This window comes from Rhinoderma darwinii, chromosome 4, assembly GCF_050947455.1.
Source record: "Rhinoderma darwinii isolate aRhiDar2 chromosome 4, aRhiDar2.hap1, whole genome shotgun sequence".
In the NCBI taxonomy this organism is placed as follows: domain Eukaryota; kingdom Metazoa; phylum Chordata; class Amphibia; order Anura; family Rhinodermatidae; genus Rhinoderma; species Rhinoderma darwinii.
In genome coordinates, this window is record NC_134690.1 from 189669646 (window position 1) to 189687991 (window position 18346).

An 18346-nucleotide genomic window follows, 5' to 3' on the forward strand; every position below is an offset into this window, starting at 1 on the left:
TTTTTTGCACGAGTCCAGGAAATATTATAAATTATTTCTAATTTATAATACTACCCATTTTTGGTCACTAGATGGAGCTGTTCCCAAAATTGCAGCATTGCAACATTGGGTTAAAAGCCCTCGCTCTAGTGAGCTCTCAGCATCCCCCCCTCCTTTATCCTGGCTAGTGCCGGGATAAACGAGGGGTTTGAACGGTGTAACCTCCTACACTGTGTGTCGCCATTTTTTGAGCTAACCCACAGTGTAGTAGGTTTACATACAGTAGTAAACACACACAAACACGAACATACATTGAAATCTCTTACCTGCTCCTGCCGCCGCGGCTCCCTCCGGCCCGTCCGCTCCGTTTGCTGCCGCTGGTGCAAGTGCACAAATCCGGAAGCCGCGACCGGAAGTAGTAATCTTACTGTCCGGCCGCGACTTCCGGTCCACAGGAAAATGGCGCCGGACGGCGCCAATTTCGAATAGGACTGTGTGGGAGCGGCGCATGCGCAGTTCCCACACAGACGCCGTACACTGCAGTCAATGGGACGGGAGCCGTTCGCAGTCCCTATGGGACTGTGGCTGCCGTATTCCATGTCTGTATGTGTCGTTAATCGACACACACAGAAATGGAACAAAAAATGGCAGCCCCCATCGGGAAGAAAAAGTGTAAAAATAAGAAAAAGTAAAACACAAACACACAAATGAATATAAACGTTTTTAATAAAGCACTAACATCTTTAACATATAAAAAAATAATTTGTGATGACACTGTTCCTTTAAGGCCAATAGGGTGAATCATATTGAGAAGAAGTTGATGGTCTACAGTGGCAAACACTGCAGAGAGATCCAGAAGAATCAATAGAGAGTATTTGCCATTAGGTTTATCCCTCAGTAGATCATTTGAGGGCAGTTTCTGTAGAGTGTAGAGTGCGTAAACTAGATTGTAAGGGGTCAAAAAGAGAGTTAGCAGAGAGATAGAGGTGAGAGTAGACTAAGCGCTCAAGAAGTTTAGAGATGAAAGGGAGCTTAGTGATAGGTCAGTAGTTGGCAGTGCAGGGCGGATCAAGAGCTGTTTTTTTTTAGTAATGGGGTTATAACAGTATGTTTAAAAGAGGAGGGAAAGATCCCAGAAGAAATAGAGAGGTTAAATATTTTAGTTAGGTGATGACAGCCATGGAGAGAGACAGTGTGAGGGGATAGGGTCACTAATGCAGGTAGTAAGATGAGAAGAAGAAAAGTGGAACCTAGAGACTTTTTCTTCTGGTCAGACTAATAAGTCTAAGCTAAGCCACACCAATGTTATGTGTCACATGACTGACTGTAGCCAATGTAACAGCTTCAGACAACAAATTGGCAATGGATTCATTTCATAAAAAAATATAAGCTGACACTCTAAAAAACAGCAGTTTCATCAGATCACAGGATAAAAAAAATGCATTGAAAGTAATATTAAATTATTAAATTGTAGTATATCAAGCTTGATAAAGCGATAAGAAAGATAAAGCAATTTTTAATCAGTAAGGAATTATTCAGCAGGCATTCAATCATGTGATTTTATACCTTAGACCTCATGCAAACAACCATATTTGGGATCCAAATAACATAGATCTTGAATAGGATGGTAATGAATTTCAAGGGATTATGTATACCACCGCGTAAAAGTATGCTGGTCTATAGAGTCCATATAAAAAGTTGCAGCAAGCTCCATTAGTTGCCGTATATTTAGTTTGGCCTGCAATATGGTTCCAATTTTGTACACAGTATTAGTTCAATGTGCACACATAAATAAGGCCTTATTCATATTATTTGGATTATGGGGAGAACTGTAACTAGGTCCTTGTTGGAGGCAGAGAAAATAAGTAGCCAGGAGAGTGATAACATTTTCTATTTATGTCTATAATTACTCTACTATTGCTTTTTATTTATAATATTGCTCTTTAAACAGAAGCCATATGTTTATAAAAACTTTTACAGCAGATTATGTATAGCTTTGCCTTGTGCTGTTATTTGTAACTATGCACAATGCATGTGACGTTAAACTGAATTATTGTGTCCAGACTAGTAATTTTACATATCCAATACTTCTGCCAACTGCATCACTTCTTTTATGTGCCTTATTGCTTGACAAGTAATAATGACGTCTACTGTGCCACTCTCTAATCTAGTATATTGTTAATGTATGTATTTTCATGTGGACAGTATGGATGAGAAGGTTGTCAGTAATTACTGTTCTACTACATGTCCTGGGGAAGGTATCATGTTACTGCTTAAGCAGAGTCATTCATTAGCGGGTCATTCTAGATTAAATCAATGGTCACCGCAGCTTATTTCTGCAATACCAATTTTGTTAATTGTATTGGTGGTAAAGTTTTCTCTCTTACATGTACACAATGCCAATTGAGAAGTTAAACATCTTACATATGTCATGTCATTTTCCAGAATAAGAACAATACAGAGCCATTTAGTAAGACATTTACATTCATCATATTCATCACTGGAGGGGCTGTACAAATGCAACATTGGTAAAAATAATAATAATAATAATAATAATAATAATAAAAATAATAATAATATTGGCAGGAATAGAATAATATTTTTTTATGTGTCTATGTTCAAATAGCATGGCTGATAACAGGGAATATATCACCTAAATATGATTTCTTACTTGTCTAAACCGTTCACTGCCATTATACTGATATCATTGCACAAAATCAGAGCATTACATTGCCTTATGTGACAGCTTTTTACCTTGTGCTTTTAGAAAGAGACTGTATATGAAAAAGGCAAAATTAATGAAATACTGTATTTTGATTTGTGATAAAGTACAAGTCAGTGCATAGACTACTTCCTTGTGCAGAGCACATATAATTTAGTGGCAGATTAAGTAGTCCATAGGCCCTGGGCTGTTACCCAAACTTTGGCCCCACTTCTCCAACCACCAACTTGCCGAGTCGTAAGTATTGTTAACACTACTTTTTTGTGCAAGCATTAACAAATGGGTGTTACGATTCCCCTTGTCAAAGGGCTGTGTCCCTACATACTGACACTATAACACTGTGCAGGGACACATCCTCCTGACAAGGGGAATGGTAACACTCATTTGCCTATCAGTCCAAGACTGCACAAAAACTTTTTGTGAAATATAAGGATTTCATATAATAAACATGTCAGGAGAAGCGAGAGAATATCTATAAATCCAGTGACTCACAGGTGATGACGTCTCAAATTCTAGTCGTTTTTTTCCCTCTTTTCTCCTCCATCTAGTACAGACTTAATGACGACTTCTTTCGGCTCTTGTAAAAGTCGCTCAGATTCATACACTTGCCCATTTTTCCTATTTCTAACACATCAAGTGTAAGAACTGGCTGTTCAATTGCTGCCTAATATCTTGATAGGTGCCATTTTAACAAGATAATCAATGTTATTCACTTTACCTGTCAGTGGTTTTAAATGTTATAACTAAACAGTTTATTTGTGTGTACCACTAGGACTGGTCTTTTAACCCCGTCCCACTAAATGACACACACTAAAGTTTTAATGTGTTTTTCCACAACTCAACGTACAGCTAGATTTCATGGATGCTCAGATGGTGTACCCCAGTCATTCAGAGCGGATGTCAGCTGTAACATACAGCTGATACCTTGCTGCAACTACAATTCCTGCCAATTGACCTCTTAGATGCCACAGTCAATAGAGACCGCGGCATACAAGGAGCTTAACAGAGCGATGGGGCTTACTCTGTTAACCCACCGGCGCCCCGCAATGTGATCGCAGAGTGCCAATGTGTTGTAATGGCAGCCAAGGGCCTAGCAAAAGCCCTTGTGTCTGCCAACTGTATTTGCCTATTAGGGTATGTGCACACGATAGCAGGCATTTACGTGTGAAAAAACAGACTGTTTTCAAGAGAAAACAGCTGCCTCGTTTCACACGTAAATGCTCCTCCTCGTAATATACGAGGCGTCTGTGACGCTCGTAAATCTTGAGCTGCTCTTCATTGAGTTCAATGAAGAACGGCTCAAATTACGTTGCAAAGAATTGCCCTGCACTTCTTTGCCGAGGCAGTCAATTTATGCGTCGTCGTTTGACAGCTGTCAAACGACGACGCGTAAATTACTGGTCGTCTGCACAATACGTCGGCAAACCCATTCAAATGAATGGGCAGATGTTTGCCGACGTATTGTAGCCCTATTTTCAGGCGTAAAACGAGGCATAATACGCCTCGTTTACGCATGAAAATAGGTCGTGTGAACCCAGCCTTAAGCCCTACCTAACGCAGGACCTAATAAATTGTCTGTCAGTAAAACAATGACAGGCATAATAGACTGCAACACAGGACTATTGCATAGTTTTACTAAAGCTATCAATAGAACGCGCAGACAAAATTATTATTATTTTTTTCGTTCTTTCATCGTAAGGCTGGCTTCACACAACCTATTTTCAGACGTAAACGAGGCGTATTATGCCTAGTTTTACGTCTGAAAATAGGGCTACAATACATCGGCAAACATCTGCCCATTCATTTGAATGGGTTTGCCAACGTACTGTGCAGACGACCTGTAATTTACGCGTCGTCATTTGACAACTGTCAAACGACGACGCGTAAATGGACTGCCTCGGCAAAGAAGTGCAGGGCACTTCTTTGCAACGTAATTTGAGCCGTTCTTCATTGAACTCAATGAAGAGCAGCTCAAGATATACGAGCGTCACAGACGCCTCGTATATTACGAGGAGGAGCATTTACGGCTGAAACGACGCAGCTGTTTTCTTCTGAAAACAGGCTGTCATTTCAGCCGTAAAAGCCAGCTAGCATGTGAACATACCCTTACAGTACAAGAGGGGGGTTTTTTTTGGAACAAGTTGTATTTTTTAATGGCACCCTTTTGGGATGTATAGCTTGTATAATTTTTTCGGGGGATGGGTAGAAAAAATTCCACCATTGTTTTTTGGGTTTTGCTTTTACGGTATTCACCATGAAATATGAATGACATGATAGCTTTACTTTGTGGATCAGTATGATCACGGCAATTCTAAATTTATATAGTTTTTTAAGTTTTACTACCTATGCACAATACAAATACTTTATTTTATTCTTTTATTTGTGGGACGCTTTCAGGTTTTTTTGGGAGGCGGGATAAGCAAAAAAAGCATAAATTCTGGAAATATTTTTTTTACGTCGTTCACTATGCAGGTTAAATAACATGATCATTTTATAGTTCGAGTCACTTTGGACGCAGCGATAACATTCATGTGTACTTTTTTTTCTCTAGATTTTTTTCAGATAATAAAGCATTTTGTATTGGGAAAAGTTTTTCTTTTTTTTTACCTTCTGAAGTTACTGCCAATCCCGACCGCTATAGCGAGCTGTCACTATGACGTAAATTTACATAATTATAGTACTTTTTAGTTCCCATGATGTGAATGTATGTCATAGAACAGGAAGGTGTTAGATTAGAGTAGTCAAGAGCATAATAATCACTGTAATATCTTATCTAAACAGGAAAAGTCTGAGTGTAATAAATTGCACTCATTTCACAATGCATTTACTGGAGGGAAATATATAAAATTAGATATAAGGGTAATATAGGCAGACATATAGGGGTGATTCAACAGTTTTCCTACAGCAGTTTACTGGCATAGAAACGTTGCAAATGGCTCAAAAGTCAGCCAAATTGCGACAATTTAGCCGTTTCCACCTTTCTTGACAATTTTCTAAATAGTGGCCAGGACTTAGCAATAGTGGCTTGGCCACGGCTGCTCAATGTATTTACATAATTTACACAAGAAACTGGTGTTAATTATCGCAGATTTCACTCAGTGGCGCATCAACAATCCGAGATGCGACAACTTTATGAAGAGGCATACGCCTTCTAATAAATTTGTTGCATCTTACTTCAGCCTTTTGTTACTATTAAAACTGGCATATAAAACACCAACCTTAATAAATCCCCCCCCCCCACCATAATATCTCCACAGGGTCTCAGGATCTAAGTGAAATTAAATGTGGGCTTAAATTAAATATAATAATATGTTTTGGAATATTTAGCAATCCCTTAATATAATATTATCAATTGTTCATTTTCCAATTAAGAAGGACATTTCTAATCCCGAACTGCAGCTTTGCCATCAGCAGAGTACAGGCACTGTGTGTGGAAGTTGGTATTTTGTAAATGGACTTTGAAAGATCATGTTTTAATCTGATCATCATAACACCCTATGTGAGACCTGCATTTATAAATTACAGTCTGCTATAAAGGTAATTTTTAAAGGGGGTTTCCATGTAACACAAATAGGTTTGCATGAGTTTCTCATTTACAGTACAATCCTTATTAATTCCACACTGTGCCAATGCAGTCGGTCCCTCGTCCTCTTTGTACAAAAATAAACTTGATGTCCATAACAAGTTCACGTCACGTGAACTATATGGACAGTGATGTCAGCGGCTCCTTCTAGGATCGGAATCCCCGGTGTCAGATCGCTCTGTGCCGGGGATTCCGCTTCTAGAGATTTCCCCTGATGTCACTGTCCATTTGGACAGTGACGACAGAGGGTATCTCTGGGAGCAGAATCCCCGGCCGACACTCTGACCACGAATTCGGCTACTGGAGAGACCCCTGGCGTCACTCTCCATATATGGACAGTGATGTCAGGGGCTACTCCTGGAGCGGAATCCCCAGCCACAGCGCTGCCGATGCTGAGGCAGGGCATTCCGCTTTTAGAGTTAGCCCCTAACGTCACTGTCCATATATGGACATAGACATCTAGAAGCGGAATCCCCGGTCAGATGGTTTCCGCACCTACAGGGAGTTACAATGGTGCCAATTACGGGGAGGGGGTGCTCATACATACAGGGGGAGTAGCACTATCTACAGGGGGTGGTGTTACCTACAGAGGGGATGTTGCTATCGATAGGGGGTGGCGCTATCTACAGGGGGGTGGCACTATCAACAAGGGGATGGTTAAATCTTCAGTCGGAGGTGATATCTGCAGCGGGTGGCGCTATCTGCAGGGTGGATGGTGCTATCTACAGGGGGTCGCACAATCTGCGGGGGGTGGCACTATCTACATGGGGTGTGGTGCTGTCTACAGGGGGTGCTATATACAGGGGGTGTGGCACTATTTACTTGGACACTGGCATTATATGGGCACTTGTAAGTCTTGTAAAAAAAAAAAAGTTAAAATAGTTGTGTTATTCGAAGCGGTTGCAAAGATATTATCGTTTAAAGAAGTGCATATCAGAAATGGACAATTTTACCTGGACACAAGGGTATCAATGACACTTGGTCATGAAAGTGTTACCACTTTCCAGAGACGTCAATAATTGTTTTCCATTCTGAAAACGAATAAAAGTTGTGCATGCTGTGTTTTTAAAATACGTGCTTATTTTATACACCCATGTGAATAGACTCATAGAATAATATTAAACCCGTATTATGGACAGAAAAAACCCCAGAATACTAATACAAAAATCTGCTCATTTGAAAGCAGCCTAAAAGTGGTTGGTGCTCCATCTAGAGATGAGCGAATTTCCTTAAATACCATTTACGGTCAAGCTGTCCATCAGATTTGATTTGGTCCAAAAAAATGTATCGCAAATCAAAAGTGCTCCAATTGCACAAAAAATTCATTTATGACACTCTGAGGTCTTCAGGATTATATCCAACCCCTTTTAAAGGGTAACTAAACATTCATCAATCTTCTGACATGTCATAGTGACATGTCAGAAGTTTTGATTATCCAGAAAAAGCCGAACAGAAATAAAGCGGCTTAGCGCTCACACGAGCACTTCTGCCGCTTCATTTTAGAGATTGGTGGGGGTCTCAGTGCTCGGACCCCCACCAATCATAACTTTTGACTTGTCACTAAGACATGTCAGAAGTTTGTTGAACGTTTAGTTCCACTTTAAGCTTTTTAACGTCAAGACAGCATTAGTAATGTTAAAGTGACAGCAACATATATAGCTGTGGGTATATGGATAGTAGTGGGTGGTAACAAACACACACTGCACTGTCAGATTTTTTTTATGCTTTATAAAATTAAAAAGTGGTCCGAAAATTTATCCTTTTTTTGTGCCAATTAGATATATGCAAAACAATGAATGATGTCATGTTTGTGACGTCTTTATCAGCTGGCAGTGGCACTCTATCAGCACCAGGATTTAAATTTTAATTTAAAATCTATTTATTTGAAAAACGGCGCTGTACAAATGCTTGATGCAGAAATATAATTTTTGTTGCCACTATTAAATACATGCAAAACAATGAGTGACGTCATGGTCGTGACATTAGTTTTGGAAGGCAGCAGCGCACCAGGTGTAATATATTTGAAGAAGATTTGTGAATAATGTAATGAAGATTGGGGATTCACCAATTAATGTAAGAATTGTATAGCTGCAGCAGCACTCACTGACAGCAAAAGCTGCATGTCTAACTAACACACTAACACTGACTGACTCCTATCTTGGTCTAAAATCTATCTCTCTATCAAATTATTGTCAATCTAACTATCTATTCTCTTCTCCTCAATATGAAACACACTCACTGACACTTTCTGGTTGGGCTGTTTATAGTGGCTATGATTCATATGACTATCATCCATTAAGGTATCAGTGACTTACACCAATACCCCTCATGATTGTGCTAATGGAAAACTTCCTGCAAGGCACTATGGGGAATCCCACTGGGCACCCGCATGAGTTTGTATGATCCTTCTTCTCTGTCTTCTTCTAATCTGTAAAATAGTGGCCGCCATTTTGAGCGATTCATGCTGAACAAATCCCAATAGTTTCAGATTTGCAAAATTTGGGCATCTCTAGCTCCAGCCCATAGTAACTATATTAGAAAAACTATTTAATTATAGGTGCTGAATTCTAAAATAAAATGAAGTTGACTTTTAACACTATAAAATGAGAGGAACTAAAACTTTATGTTTGAGTGTATGTCATATATAACACTACTGTCTATTTGTGGCTGATATACAGGCAAATTACAATAAATTCTACTGATTTATACCTGATTACTGTAAATGTTTTCTACAGCAGAATCCTTGACACATTAAGGGCAATGCCACTAGAATGCATTTTCCTGGGACAGGAATGATTGACTCTTATCAGAGTTGTCACGTGGGAAATTTTTATGCCTCATGTAACAGCATGTTACATGACAAAGCAGCAGGAGCTGTTTCTCTATGTTGCAGTAAGCCTCCAAGGAATGTATGTGCAAATGTATTCCACTTGGATCCTCTGAATGTCCCTTACATGGATTTATTCAGTCAAGTTTCATTAAAGGAAAATTGGAATTTGTCAGATAGGATACTTAACCCCTTCCCACCGCAGCCCTTTTTCAGATTTTCATTTTCGTTTTTTTCCTCACCACATTCCAAAAGCCATAACGCCTTTATTTTTCCGTCGATATAGTACTATGAGGGCTTCAGTTTTGCGGGACGAGTTGTAGTTTTTCGTAGCACTATTTACTTTGCCATATAATGTACTAGGAAACGGGAAAAAAATATTGGTGGGGTAAAAAATAAAAAAAACACAGATTCCTCCATGTTTTTTTGCGTGCCACTTTTACAAAATTCACTGTGCAATTAAAACAACATGTTAGTTTTATTCTATGGGTCAATACGATTACGCTGATACCAAATATGTGTAGTTTTTTCTATATTTTACTACTTTTACAAGTAAAAACCTAAGTGTAAAAAAGAAAATTTATTTTGTTTCGCCAAATTCCGAGAGCCGTAACTTTTTTATTTTTCCGTCGATTAAGTGGTATAAGGGCTTACTTTTTGCGGGGATAAGCTGTAGTTTTTAATAATATCATTTTGGTGTACATGCGACGGTTTGATCACTTTTTATTTCATTTTTTGTGGGAGATCAGGTGACCAAAAAATAGAGATTCTGGAATTTACAATTATTTTTTTTACGGCGTTCACCGTGCGGGTAAAATAATGATATATTGTGATAGTTCAGACTTTTACGGACGAGACGATATCAATTATGTTTATTTATTTAATTTTTTACTGTGCTCTAGGGGGAAAAGGTTTTTTTTTTAACTTTTAATTTATTTTTATTTTTTTTACACAAAAAAAAACTTTATTTAACTCTTTTTTACTTTTTTTATTAGTCCCCCTAGGGGACTTCAACCAGCGATCGTTAGATCGCTTGCACGATTTACTGCAATACTAATGTATTACAGTATATCGTGATTCTGACAGTCTCCTATGAAGCCCTGCCGGAGGCAGAGCTTCATAGGAGTACAAAGATGGCGGACCTGGGGGACTTGGTCAGGCCCCCAGTTAGCCGTGCCAACCAATGGCTCCCCCCGATCTCGCCGCGGGGGGGCCGTTGGGACGTTACAGGGGGTCGCCCCCCTGTTTTTAGTAATTTAAATGCTGCGATCTCTATTGAAAGCGGCATTTAATGGGTTAAACAAGTGGGATCGCGCTAAAACAGGATCCCGCTCGTATCCCGGAAGTCTCGGCTGTAACACACAGCCAACACACTCGCTCTATGGAGCGGACTCAGCCCGTGAGCCCGCTCCATATTCCCCCACCAGGCGTGCGCCATATATATATATATACGGCGGATGTCGAGAAAGGGTTAAAAACACTTTTTCTATGACTAAGGGCTTGTGCACACGTAGCGAAATTGCTGCGTATTTTCCGTCCTGAATTGCGAATGGAAAATACACAACAGAATACAGCAGCAGCAAAGTGGGTGAGATTTAACAAATCACATCCACACGCTGTGTAAAATTTACAACCAGAAATTGACCTGCGGTACATATTTTTTGGCCCCCAGCATGTCAATTCCTGCTGTGGAATGTGGACTGAATTGCTGCGTTTTTCATTGGCGATGTCACCATCCCCCAACATTGAGAAAAACACAGCAAAATACGCACCATATTCTGCAGTAAAAAACGCAGGAAATTATGAGTTTTTTCTGCAGCGAAATGTCTGCTACTTTCAACTGAATTCCTGTAGAAATTCCATCAAACAAGCCCTAAATGTCCAGCATGTCACTGACTGGCAAATCACACCATCCACTGACTTATATAATATTGTAGGTGTAGTAGGTTGGAAAGTATAGGTTGTGGCTGAGAAGTTTTTATTGGATAAGAGGAACTACAAAAAGGGGGAAAGATGCTTTTGAGAGGGTATAACGCTGCAATAAAATGGGTCTAAATATTTATCTAACTGTAGCTTCATCACGACATTGATCAGAACCACGTAAAATTTAAAGGATGCAGACAGAGCCATCCAGAGGATGACCTTATCCTCAATGTAAAATAGAAAGAAATAACTATAGCATCTAATATGTAAATATACTTAGTCCAACGTGCATTTGATGCTGCAGTCTTTTCATTGTATAGTACTTCCACTGTGTTATATACAGACATAGCAGATTTGCATTTGCCTTTAGCACATTATTGTTTGTGCATTGAAGTAACTCTCAGCATTAAAATAATACAGCATATTTAATTGTGTTTCTATAGCAAAACACAGATATACCATGCTGTCATAGCGCAAACTGACTAACACAGCTCTCCTACATCTGACCAACTCCGAGTAGTTATATTTGTACTTCACACTCCAATTTTATTCCCTAGTACTGGTTTTAGATTACATAGATGAGCACTGTGGGTTGTTTATCTACTTCTTATATCACACCTGTACAAGTAGGTATTGGTTCAGAATGCACTAGACCAGAGGAGGTGCACGAATAGGGTCCCAACCAAATCGTATTTGAATAAGTATTCGGCACACAATATGTAGGTTTTAAATTCTTTAGATTTATTGTATTCGATGCCAGCGGCTTAGTGCTTGCAACGTTTCAGTCAGGAGACCTTCGTCAGGCACTATTGGTCTACAGAATAATACACGTAAGTATATTAGCATCATATAAATACGTAAACAATAAGTAGATAGATAGATAGATAGATAGATAGATAGATAGATAGATAGATAGATAGATAGATAGATAGATAGATAGATAGATAGATAGATAGATAGATAGATAGATAGATATGAGACAGATAGATAGATAGATAGATAGATGGATAGATAGATGATAGATAGATAGATAGATAGATAGATAGATAGATAGATAGATAGATGATAGATAGATAGATAGATAGATAGATAGATAGATAGATAGATAGATAGATAGATAGATAGATAGATAGATAGATAGATATGTTTAATGGAGAAATGTGTTTTTTTATTAAATATATGATATAAATTACTATTACTATCCCTCTCCTGGCAGGAGAAGTTGCAGCAGTCCCGTGAGGGGGGCCGCGAGGGGGGGCATGAGTGGGGGCCACGCGGGGAGGCACGGGGTGGGGCGGGAGCCGCAAAAACACAAGAGACACAAGGCCTGGTGACACAAGAGTTTCTAAAATCATAAAATAATGTAATTTATTTTATGATTTTAGAAACGCTAGTGTTCCCAGGCACTAAATTGTTTAAACTGTGTACTCACCACTGTCATATCGCTTCATTTGCTCTGTAGTGCTCTGCTTCGGTGTGTCTGCTCTCTCTCTCTCCAGGCAGACTGCTGCGTCATGGACTTTGCGGCCCTGGCGCCCCCCTCTAAGTTGCGCCCGGGGCACATTCCCTGCCTGCTCCCCCCTAGCTATGCCCCTGACATACAGTATGCCACCCATTGAAGATAAATATTTGGATAAGTATGAACTATTCTGCACAGATAGATAGATAGATAGATAGATAGATAGATAGATAGATAGATAGATAGATAGATAGATAGATAGATAGATAGATAGATAGATAGATAGATAGATAGATAGATAGATATGAGACAGATAGATAGATAGATAGATGGATAGATAGATAGATAGATAGATAGATAGATAGATAGATAGATAGATAGATAGATAGATAGATAGATAGATGATTGATAGATAGATAGATAGATAGATAGATAGATAGATAGATAGATAGATAGATAGATAGATAGATAGATAGATAGATAGATAGATAGATAGATATGTTTAATGGAGAAATGTGTTTTTTTATTAAATATATGATATAAATTACTATTACTATCCCTCTCCTGGCAGGAGAAGTTGCAGCAGTCCCGTGAGGGGGGCCGCGAGGGGGGGCATGAGTGGGGGCCACGCGGGGAGGCACGGGGTGGGGCGGGAGCCGCAAAAACACAAGAGACACAAGGCCTGGTGACACAAGAGTTTCTAAAATCATAAAATAATGTAATTTATTTTATGATTTTAGAAACGCTAGTGTTCCCAGGCACTAAATTGTTTAAACTGTGTACTCACCACTGTCATATCGCTTCATTTGCTCTGTAGTGCTCTGCTTCGGTGTGTCTGCTCTCTCTCTCTCCAGGCAGACTGCTGCGTCATGGACTTTGCGGCCCTGGCGCCCCCCTCTAAGTTGCGCCCGGGGCACATTCCCTGCCTGCTCCCCCCTAGCTATGCCCCTGACATACAGTATGCCACCCATTGAAGAGAAATATTTGGATAAGTATGAACTATTCTGCACAGAAGAAATCACATTCCTTTTTGTATGAAGTATGCTGACTCAAAGAGGCTAAAGCAGTCCCTTGAAGGGTCAGTATAAGTTCAAGAAATATATTAAACCTATCAGACTTTACTGATCTTCCATGTATCCACAGCTTATAGGAGATAGAGTAAATGCTTTTTTTAACCCTAACTGCAAAATATGAATCAATCAGTAAATTCAAAGGGGTTGTTCAGGATTAAAAAACATATTGAAAAGAGCGGAAAAGCTGAGAAAATATAAAAAAAACAATACTCACCTGTTCAATCCCCCGCTGTTCCAGAGCTGCCACTCTGGCAATCATATCGGTATTTGCTAGCTTCCTTGCGACCCGTGACCACTACAACCAATCACTGGCCTAGTGATTGGCTGCTGTGGTGTCGTGCATGAGCAGCGCTACATCACTGCAGGATAAGTCAACAGAGATTATTGAAGACAACCGAAGTGGTGGCACTGGAACTGCTGGGAATTACACAGGTATTATTTATTTATTTATTTATTTATTTTATCAACTTTCCTGCTCTTATGAAAAAATGTATATCCCGGACAACCCCTTTAAATCATGTGATGCCAAAAAAGGAGGACTAGAAAACAGACAACTGCAGTGGTTATTACTTCCCGTCCCTAGAGAAGTGAGCCAGACTGCAAATCAGGATCTCACACTTTTCAACTCTGGAAAAAAAAAAATTCTAACCAAGAGGATTTATTTCTTTCGATTATCAGTCCACATTGGACAAACGTTGTTTGCCTCATAAATTATTTAGATACACTTCAATGCAAAAGTGAACTTAAAGTGATTTATGGAATCACGGTGACTACGTGATTAGCACTGTTGCCTTGCAGAACTGGGAGTTCTAGGAATCAAATCTGAGCAAGAATTAAGTTTATATGTCCCCCCTATTTTTGCCACAGTTTCTTCTGGGTATTCCTGTTTCCTCCCATACTTTACGAATATTCTGATAGGTTCATTGGCTTTCTATGAAATTGGCACCAGCGTGACTGTTTGAGATATGGAATTGGAGACAGGGACTGTTGTGTGTGATAGCAATCTCTATACAGCACTGTAGAATATATAGTGGAACTATATAGGCAACAGGAAAAATAAAATGAAACAGAAGTCTACTCACGTTCAGGTGGCTGTAATATTGCTCTGTGTGGGAGCCCTATATTTTGTGCCATGAATGGGATCAGATGCTATCAGAACCACGCAGAGAAACACATCCCATTATTGGTACAAAATATAGGATTCCCACATAAAGCCTTATTATAGCTGGCTGAAAACGGCCAAAGTTAGAGATACTGCTAAGTGCTTTCACTCTGAAATCTCTCTAACTCCCATTTATTCATTGGGCAGAACCCGCGCATGCTTAGCCTGGTCTTATCCCAGCAAAAACAGGACTGAAACCAACCCATTTTGGAATCAGATGAGGTCCCATAGGTTGGACCATTACTGCTTAATGTTCTATGACCTATTTTATAGATCTTATGTTTTATGTTCTATTCTTTTGATCTACTGTATATTTTATAGATCAAGAAAAAAGTCTGAATATTACTTTCTCACATGGCAGCCTTCAGAGCTTTTCTTGCTAACTGGAGTGAGTGGTGCATCATTTCTGGCTTAGTCTTGACATATTATTCCTATTTCTATTTTTGCTATTTACATATACTTTTTTTTTTCTTCATTTTTCCCATTTTCCATTTGACCATTGCTAGTATTGATTAGATTTGGCATGAAGCTTCCCCAGAGATTGCAGACTCCTAGTTTAATCATCAAAAACATATCTACTATATATTTTTTTACATTTTCAGAAAACAGGATTTACATTCCTTTAATCTATACCCTAACTGTCCCGTGTTCACCCGCAAGACTGAATAAACATTAGGTTAATGCTGGAGTATCCCATCATTTTCTGCCGGGTCTTCTTCCACTCTTAGGCCCCATGCACACGACCGTAGATTTTGCCTGTAATTAAGGACCGTAATTAAGGCCGTAATTACGGACCTTTTCATTTCTATGGGCGACAGACACCTTCCCGTATATTCACAGGAAGGTGTCCGGGCCCCGAAAGGCTCCGCAATAGATAGGACATGTCCTATTTTTTGCTTTTACTTATGTCCGCGGTCGGCCGTGCCCGTAATCACGGACTGTGATTCAGGGCACGGTCGTGTGCATGGGGCCTTAGGCTTTATTCAATCTGCATTGGAGCCTTCCATCGGAGGTCCAATGTATGCCACTGTAAAGGTATACAGTTGGATACGTCACCAAAAAGGTCCACTTTTTAACTGGATGCCTTGGTATTGAATAGTGTAGTTGGCTAGGCTACTCAATATAGTAAAAAAGGTATGCCGATGCATAGCTCTCATATATGTCAGAAGGATACACCTTTGGCATATGGATATGTTTGGCGTATGAACTGGAAGCTTTCCCACGCTTATGCCGGATGTGCACTGCAAACACAGTGTGAATAGAGCCTTAGGGAAAGACCACATGTGGTTTGGCGGAGCTGCAGTTTTGCCTGCAAAAAAATTAGCAATACAAATCTGCATGCCATTGTGGTATCTGCATTGCAGCATCTTGACTGAACTGTGGCTGCTACGTGTGGCCTTACCCTTAGGGAATAGTAAATACGTAGATATGTAAGATTTGATTCACGTTTATTTTATAGCTTCAGCCTCCCCCATTAACAACAATTAGTGGAACAGACAAACTTTTATAACAATTATAAGAGGGCTAAATTTGTCATTTGGCACAATTCATTATTATGTTATTAAATACACGGGATTACAAGGGAATGCAGGAAAACCTACCACATTATATTTACTCATAAAGTAATCACTATGCATGAAAGATGCAGCCCTAAAGTGTTACATGACAGTATTTACGCAATGTGTGAACTGTGCCTTACTGTTTGTGTACTCATCATCTATGCAAACCTATATGTATCCTTGTTTACAGACATACACTTTATAGTCTGATCTTGCAGTAGTACTCCATTCCATCTGTCCCCTACTTCGTGCTAACATACCAAATACTGTATATGTAAGGATGCAGGATCCAACAGCACAGGGATTGTTTGTAGTCTGTAGCCATGGAAACACATAGGACTGCATAGGAGATGTAGATACACAATGGTGGGACACTTTTAATAAAGACTATTTGCTTCATTTTTATGCACTATAATAAATAATAAAAATACAATAAAAAAAATGATTGCAGGGGTGTACATACTCTTTAATATGACTGTACATACTGGAAACAAAATATCAGAATAGCTAAAAAAAAAGTGAGTTGGGCGAAAGCTACATAGGAAATTCCTAATGGTCCAAGTTAGTAACTAAAATCAGCCTGTTTTTTTGTTTTTTTTTAAATAATATTCTATGGATTAGCAGCTACTGTGTACACAACTGCAGTCACGTGTACAATGTTCCAAATATAAGCACAACCATGAGTGGCACACAATGGTTAATGCTTGTTCTGAGTAGTCTGATCATAATACTATAGCATTAGCCTGTTAAATATACCCAGGAACAAAAAAAGCAATACATGTTTTGTTTTTGTTTTTTGTTGTTTTTTATTTTATTTGGAGAAAACACTATCCCCTGTAATTGGTAATAAGAAAATATTAAAAGCATTAGAATGTTTGCCATATTCTGTACAATAAAGACATCATTTTGTATGTACATCACCTAGTATACAAATTGTCTCCTAGGAATCATAGTCCACCTCTGGTTTAATAAGTGTCACACTGATAAAACACACATAACACAGTCTATAAAGCAAAGCAATCTAGCAATCTCCAGCTCATGCCTGTATTGTACTATTGCAGGGCTAAATAAAGAGCTGGACAAGCCTGTAGTTTATTGCCAGTAATATTAATCCCTATCACTTTTGGTGTCCTTCATGTTTTAACTTACTTTTTAATGAAAATACTAAAAGGCTTGAACCACTTTTGGATTTTATTTGATGTCTATGAATGTTTTGTATACTCATCCTATACAGTATGGCTAATGGTTACTACATACACGATACTGTAATTAAAAAAAATGAGAATATATTCTTACTGCTATTAGAACCCAGCTAGCAAATTTTCTCCTTTCTCTTTTTTTTATTTTTTTTTTAATAAATCTTTGCTGATTTTCTATTAATTTCCTGAAGGATATTTGCTGAGTGTTAGGCTTGTAGTTGTTAGCTGTGTAGAAAAGAAAGACAATACTGCAAGGTATTAACCCCTTCACCGCCAGGGGGCAGAGCATCTTCTTATCCGCAATGCTTTGATATATTAGCAGCAAACAGAAATGCAGAGGGTGGTGGTGGTGGTGTGTGTGTGGGGGGGGGGGGGTGAAGTCACTCTGTATGCATTTTAGAAAGAAATCCGAGACGCCATGAGATTCTGCATCTTATTGCAATGTCCACAATGAGAATTACAGATAGAAGATACATACACAAGAGTTCAGTTTGCAATAAAGAATTGCTTGTAATGTAGTAAACAAACCAATCCAGATACTAAAGACATGCAATCCACATTGCGGAGCTATATTATCCCAGAGCTCATACAGTACAGCTCTGATGGTAAAATCTAGGGAGGAGCTGTATGAAGACAAATCTTGATGCAGTGTAAATGACATTTGGCTACTTGTTTAAGCCCTGCATGTGTGGATGGCACTGTACTTACAACTCATTGGCTTATCATTTACTACAAAGCTAATGTCTGTTCCAATCTGCTGTACTGTGCATAGAATGGGTTAACAGAAATGAGTGGTGGCATGGCAGCCTATGTATTGGTCTGAGCTGGGTGGCCTTGAGATATTATTGCAACGTTGGGGG

General features: G+C 39.1%; 1 protein-coding gene across 7 annotated transcripts in view; it reads left to right on the forward strand.

Annotated features, from left to right (window-relative positions):
* ADGRB3 (adhesion G protein-coupled receptor B3) overlaps positions 1 to 18346 on the forward strand; it is an 806266-nt gene that overhangs the window by 617115 nt on the left and 170805 nt on the right. The window lies entirely within an intron of this gene.